Below are 7,945 nucleotides of genomic sequence, written 5' to 3' on the forward strand. Positions count from 1 at the left end.
CACCCTTCTTCTGGTGGGCACTGATCTGGTGTGTTTGGCAGACCAGTACATCTCCCATGTGAATGCCAAGTATCATGGCTCAGTGCATGACGCTTACATTTTGAGGAATAGCAGCATCCCTTATGTGATGGGTCAACTCCAGAGGCACAGAGGGCAGAGGAACACTGCAATGAGGCAGATGGGCGAACTAGGAGGATAATCAAGCGCACCTTTGGCCTCCTGAAGGCCAGATTCCGGTGCCTCCATCTGACAGGTGGATCCCTATACTACTCACCGAAGACGGTGTGCCAGATCATCGTGGCCTGCTGTATGCTGCACAACCTTGCTTTGCGACGCCAGGTGCCTTTTCTGCAGGAGGATTGGCCTGATGCTGGTCTTCTGGCAGCTGTGAAGCCTGTGGACAGTGAAGAAGAGGAGGCAGAAGAAGAAGAAGATGTAGACAACCAAAACAACATCATCATCCAATACTTCCAGTGAGACACAGGTGAGAAGATGGAACTGCTTCCCACATCTCATACTATTGTGGACCTAGCATAAGCCTGACTTTTTACCTCTGTGTATGGACCCTGACTTGTCACTTTGGCTTTCCATTTCACAGATCTGGGTCCCCATTTGTGCCCTCTACTATGTTTACTCCTGGCCTTCAGCTGTGTAACATTGGTATGTGAACAAGTACATTGACATTGCTATATTCCAGAGATTTAGCAATTACACATTTGTGAAAGCACAGACTGACTCCAGATTTTTTGGTGATTCAAGGGTGTTTATTTCTGTGCAAATATGTGGAGAGGGGTGTGAAATGGGCTGGGGTGATGGTGGAGGAATGTCCATGGCAAAGTCCAGTCTCTTGGTCTCACAGGTGCATTGTCCAATGGGGCATAGGAAGTGGAGATATGGCAGTTTAAGGTTGACAAGGTGACAAAGTGGGACAGAAGGGTGACATTCAGGGGGGTCTTATTTCCTGGCAGGGGTCTTGGTAATGTTCTCTGTCTTGTTCCTGGATCTCAGGGACTATTTGCGGGGTGGTTCCCCTTCTGCAGGGGGTGGGGTTCTGGTGGCCTGTTGGTCCTGTGGTCGTGCGTCCTGTCCACTAGCGCTGGCGGAGGTGGAGGGCTGTTCATCATCCAGGCTATTGTCAGGTGCCTGTTGCTGTGCCACTGTGTCCCTCATGGTGTTGACGAGGTCTGCCAGCACCCCTGCAATGGTGACCAGGGTGGTGTTAATGGACTTCAAGTCCTCACTGATCCCCATGTAGTGTTCCTCCTGCAGCCAATGGATCGCCTGAATCTTGGCCAGTACCATGCCCATGGTCTCCTGGGAATGGTGGTAAGCTCCCATTATGTTGGAGAGTGCCTCGTGGAGTGTCGGTTCCCTGGGCCTGTCCTCCCCCTGTCGCACAGCTGTCCTCCCAGCTTCCCTGTTATCCTGTGCCTCTGTCTTCTGAACCATGTGCCCACGGACCCCAGGTCCCTGATTTTCTTGGGTTGGTGGGTTTGTCTGGGTTCCCTGTAGTGGTGGACACACTGCTGATTGACAGGTCCTGTGGACAGAGGGATCGGCCCGCTAGGTGGGTGTTGTGGTGGTGTTTCCTGAGGGGGAGGTTAAGTGGTGGTTTGGACTGTGTCAGGAGAACCGACTGTCCCAAGGTCCCTGATTGGCCGGGCTGGTCATCTTGATCCAGGAGTGCAGAGCTGCTGTCATCACTGTGGGCCTCTTGTGTGAAGGGACTGGATATGTCTGGCACCTCCTGTCCGGTGACATTGGGTATGGGTCCTGTTGGGGTGTAAATGCATAGTTTTAGTATCTGTGTGTGCCATCAAGTGCATTGGGTAAGGTACCCTCTACTCCTGTGCTTGCATCATTGAGTTTGCCCTTTTGTGATAGTTGTTTTGGGGTCTGTGTGGGTATCTGTGCTGGACATGCTTTGGTGACGGTGGTCCATGCATACATAGGTGTTGCATGCAGGGCCTTGGTATTGAGATATGTGGGTTGTGATAGTGGGACATATATGAGATGATGGTGTGATGGTAAGGGTGGTGGTATGTGATGGCATGCAGGTGGAGTGGGGGGATAAAGCAAGTAAGATATGACTTACCAGAGTCCAGTCCTCCTGCTACTCCTGCGAGGCCCTCTGGATGCAGTATTTCCAAGACTTGCTCCTCCCTTGTTGTTAGTTGTGGGGGAGGAGGTGGGGGTCCACTGCCAGTCCTCTGTACAGCAATCTGGCGTCTTGATACCACGCAACGCACCTTCCCCCATAGGTCGTTCCACCTCTTCCTGATGTCATCCTGTGTTCTTGGATGCTGTCCCACTGCGTTGACCCTGTCAACGATTCTCCGCCACAGCTCCATCTTCCTCGCAATGGAGGTCTGCTGCACCTGTGATCCGAATAGCTATGGCTCTACCCAGATGATTTCCTCCACCATGACCCTCAGCTCCTCCTCTGAAAACCTGGGGTGTCTTTGAGGTGCCATGATGTGGTGTGGGTGATGTGTGAGGTGCTGTTTGTTGTGATGTGTGGGGGGATGTGTTGGTGTGTGTTGTTTGAGGTGCGTGGATATTGTTTAAGTGATGGTCTTGTGTGTCTGTGGATGCTGGTGTTGTGTTTGCTAATGTCTCTCTCTGGCCTTCTTCGAAATTTTAGGTTGTAAGGGATTGTGGGTAATGTGGGTGTGTGTTTTATATTGGTGTGTGTGTGTGTGGGTGTGGTGTGTGTATGTGTATCAGATGTGTGTATTTCAAATTGTCCAATGTGGTTGTGTTTTGTAAATGTGTGTTTATTTTGAATGCGGCGGTATGTTCCGCCAATGGATTACCATGGTTGAAAGACAGCCACATTGATTTGTGGGTCGTGATACTGTGGACGTATTCTTGTTGGCTTGACGGTGTGGGTTTTGGTATCGACAGTTTATCTCTGACTTTTGGTGTGGCGGACTTGTGTGGGTGTCTGTATTGTGTCGGATTCCGATATGTGGGTCGTAATACCTGTAGCGGAATTCCACCGCTGCAATGGTATGTTGGCGGTCTTCAGCACGGCGGAAAGCAGGATTTACTGCCAGTTTTGTAATGAGAGCCATAGTCTATTGCTGCACATTTAAGCTGAATTGAGAAAAACTCTGTTTAAGCAGGCAAGAGTGCCATGGGCCCTAACTCAAGTTGTGTAAATGGGCCCTAGGTTGACTCATAAGCCACAACCCTAATTGGAAAGTGCATGCCCTTTTCCCAATTGTAAGTGTAGTTGCTGCACTAATGATGGTTATGTCCCTGAGAATAATAATTGGCAATGGACTCCCATTGGTTACTTGAGTATAACTTGGCTATGACTGAATTTGGGATGAGAAATGCCTTTTGGCATAACTGTTTACTGACATAAATGGCCTACTGCACAGGTTTTAGAGAATGAGGATGAGCTGAGGAATCCAGATAATAAACAGAGACAGCTGGTGCTTGGGGTGTAAGCATTGGCAGAATGAGAAGATGCTCTTTGCTGCTTTGAGCTGCAGAAATTCAAACACACAAATTGACGTGAATTGTTGCTTTGTGTTTTTCATGTTCCTGACCTCTGCTGACAACAGGCAAATTGTGCATATCAGCAGCAGAGGAGAGAAGGCATTTGCAGGGCTCTATCTATGTATTAATGTGTGAGTGGCTATCTCAAGCTTTCCCAACTCCATAGACATGCACCATATGTTCAAAGCAGTACAGAATGTCTAAGGCTAGGAATTTGCTTGGGAAGTGATGTCAAGTACTTTGAGACTATTTTCATAAAATACCTTTCTATATACAATCAAACTCTGCTGACATAAAGTTGGTTCAGATGCTTTTTTGTCTTTTGAGTTACATTTTTCTTAATAGCAGCAATATGTAATCAAGCCAGCCATAGCCACCTATAGCCTGCAAGTTGAACTGAAGGGCAGTAGCACTAGGCAGTAATCATGATAAATGTGTTATGGTTGATTGTATTTAGAATTTGATACTGAGAGACCAGTCTGTGATTTCCTAAATATATCTTAAGGCTGGTATTTGAGAGATAATGTTGTTTCAGGTAGGCTTATGTATGGTTTAAATTGTTTGATATCATAAAGCACTATTGTTTGATTACTTGTGGGGAGAATTTTTTTCTGTATAGTGATAAAGCTTTCTATGACAATATCTTAACTGCTGTGTGATGTCTGAGCATCCCCTGATCATGTAAGCTCCATCTAATATAGCAGTAACATTGATTTATGAACCAATAGGATATGTCTACCTCTTGTATCTTTGGTATATGATTTGCATTAGTTTTGATTGTGCTGCATAGTACTACTAATTGCCACATTGTTTTCTAGTCACTGTTTGTCTTTTTCTTTTTTTTTAAACATGTTTGTTGCACCGCAGTCCCAAACCCCTTATATTGAGTTGAGCGTGCTCACTTTGTTTGCTTGATTACTCAGTCATACACAAGGTATGTATTCATGCCATACCACTTTCAAAGTTCACTAGCCATCACCGACAGCAAATGTGAGAAGCACACCAAGCAGTTAGTATATTTAGGATGTGCACAGCCCTCTTGTGTCATTAGAACTAGCAACACTATTAGGCTGTGAGAAAGACACTTTCCACTGACATCTGCAGTTTTAGAGTCACCTGAAAAGTTGAAAACAGGCATCCATCCTACTGACGTAAGTATACTTCATACCATAAAATTGGGTAATAGAAACACCTGTTTGATCTAGCTCTTAAAAGAGGAGAAAGACACACTGTATAAAAGGACAACAAAGCAATTTATTTTGGTGCTGCACAAGATGGCCACTATCTTTTGAGGCTTCAGAGACGCTCTGTCAAACATCTGAGGTTGCGGCTTCTTTTGGTGCCGTTCTTCTCAAGCTCAGCCAGTTTCTTGTGTCGGAATGCGGGCACCCTGCAACAGGACTTTTTCTAGCTGTTTTTAGCTTACCTGCATTCATCACTAAATCAACATTATAGTGGAAGACGTGCCATGATGTGCTGCCATTTTGGATTCCAGAGGTAATTCCTACACAATGTGTATGCAGTTCTGTGGCATGCTATCACAAAGTAGACAACTTTGTCCACTCTTCTCCTTCATATACGTCAATGCCATAGACATATATAGCACCTACCTTATGGCTTAAACTAATTTCATGTATGGTAATCCAAGAATGCCTCTTCTTCGGGTGCTTCTGAAAAAAGCCTTCTCCCTCATCATTTTATTATTGTTACCATTCTGTTTCTTACGTTGCTAATACCATATAGGCAGATCTTGAAAATTAAAGAGTAATATCAAATCTCCATCCTCTTCTTCTAAATTTGTTATAAAAAACACTCTCAAAAGAACTTGGGGTGACATGCACAAAACAATTGTGTGTGATTACCAAAAAGTGTTGTTTTGCTATTTGGTAATTGCAAACACCAGTGTGCAAATGTGTCTTTGATGCGTTTTATGATTCCCAGTGGGTCACAAAAAAGACCTACCCCATGAATATTAATGAGGTAGGTCTCAGTTTGCAACCTATTGGGAATCACAAAAATCTCAGGGATGGTGGATTGCTGGGGTCAGCAGACCCCCATCATGCCATGCATTTAAAATGCCCAAGTGTGGAAAATGGGATGCATTTAAAAAAAAAGAAACGTTTTCTCATAATTTTTCAGGATTAGGCAGTAGTCCATAGGACCACTGGTTGCTCCTAAAAATGTTTTACAAACATTCACAAATGGAAGGGAGTCCCATGGGGACCCCATCCCATTTGCAAATTGATTATTAGGTGGTAAAATGCTAATGTTTGGGACCGCATTTCAGTCACAAAACATTCCCGCACATCAGTAGGATTCGGTAGTAAGAAGGAAAAACTTAAACACAACCCTTACAAATACCGAATCGCAAACACAATATGTGATTTGGTGATTAGGTTACAAAATCAAAAATACTATTTGCACTTGTGAAAAACACTTTTTGCATTTGAAAATGGTCTGATTCTGTGAATTGTCCCGTTTGTGACCACAAAAATCCTTTGTATGTCTGGCTCTTAGTCCTTAACTATCTCACTGCTCTTATAGATGGTGGTATGAACAAGGATGTTTTTTCTGATCTTTGATCTAGCATCAGGAGTTATTTCAGAGAAATCATCCGCATCCAATACACAGCCTTAAAAGATTTTGTTCTCTCCATCAAAATCAATTCCATGTCTACCTCTGATGTAAGAAATTAGAGCCTTAAAGTCTTTTGTAGTGGAAACTAATATTTTCCTTCAGTGCATTGTTAAAAGGTGGTCCTCTTGTGATCAAAGTATCAATGTCATTGAACAACCAGTGAGTGATGTTGTCATATGGCTGAATAAATAGAACAAATTAAAAGTTAACAGAAGACCTCTAAAAAAGGAATAGGAGAACCAATGTTAGGCTTTATGGTATATCAGAAGGTTTGGAGGGTTCCTACATAATTGCATTTTTTTCATAATAGATTTCCTTCATTCATGTGTTTGACAGACTGCAGTACTATCTGTACTCAAAGAGCACACTTTTTAATTCACAGTATTTGTCTCCCACAAGACAAAGGGGTATTAATATTATCTTCTTGCAGTTTACAGATCTAATACAGATTTGTCTTTAAGATTGGCATGTAACAAAGTCTTCTTTTCAGAAGATGTGCCCAACACTACTGGTGCCAGAAGAAAACACTTTCTTGAACTGCATCCTCAACTAAAATCTATGCACATACTTTGGTATACCCATGTTTTTTCATGATCTTGTACAAAGACAAATCCTATTCCTTCGAAGACCCTGACTGTCGACAAGACGTTATTCAACAGTACAAGCACACAGATATGGATCTAAAGCTAATACATGACTGTGACTCTATGAAGTGTCAACATGCCATATCTCAATACTCCTTATCCAATTCCTGGTAATTATGCAATCCTGATCTTAAAGAATATTTGTTTTACTCCCCTTCCAGTAAATCTCAAATCAGAATTGATTATATATTCCTTAGCAAAACCTAACCCTAATCACTTCAGAGCTTGGTTTAATTTTAGTCTTGGGTCAGGCTCCTGTGGAGACAGTCCTTTAAATCATTTGACATCTTATGCACAAATCATGTTAGAAATTTAATAACTCTACTCTCTGACAAATCCATTCACACTTCATATTAAACTTTTACATCAGATTATTTTGAGCTGAAAGAAACTGGGTTGACATCCTTCCATTTTATATGGGATACTTTTAAAGCAGCTTATTGAGGCTTCATTAATAATGATGTTTCCTCTAGGAAGAAAGAAATGGAAAAATAATCTATTTCCATTCAAACCAAAGTAAAGCCACTGCAATATGCGTAGTACACCTCCAAAAATAACAAAGCTGATCTAGATACACTCATAACTGCCAAGATACAATTTAATAAATTCACCACGGAAAAAACATGCGTTACGTTCCTTAAGATCAAGACTAGATACTATGGTGGTAAGATCACAGCTTATCACCTGTGAGCTAACCACTTGAAATGCAAAAAATCTAAATCAAATTTTAAACCTATCACATGTGATTCAGGCCCTCAACTATTTTGTGATGCAGGTATTGCAACTTGCTGTGCAGACTATCACCAAACTCAATACACTCCTGAAAATACCTCTTTAGAGGAATCTATTGATTCTTTTTTTCATCTTAAAGCAAGAAACCATATGCCCATGGACAAATCTTTTTTTGAACATACACTAAATAGAGAAGAATCTAGATTTTCCTAGTCTCACGACGGAAAGTCTTAATTTTATTAAAGACACGGAGGCGAGTATTATGCGTTTCTTTTCTTACTTTAATAAATAGCAGTAGTCAAGAAACATACTACAATTCCCAGAAGGCAAAGGAACAACAGCCAATGGGAATAGAAATGTAGTTCAAACAATGTACACCAATCACAAGTATGCAGAGGTATTGTGACATCACTTGACTGCGA

This window comes from Pleurodeles waltl, chromosome 8, assembly GCF_031143425.1.
Source record: "Pleurodeles waltl isolate 20211129_DDA chromosome 8, aPleWal1.hap1.20221129, whole genome shotgun sequence".
Taxonomy (NCBI): Eukaryota; Metazoa; Chordata; class Amphibia; order Caudata; family Salamandridae; genus Pleurodeles; species Pleurodeles waltl.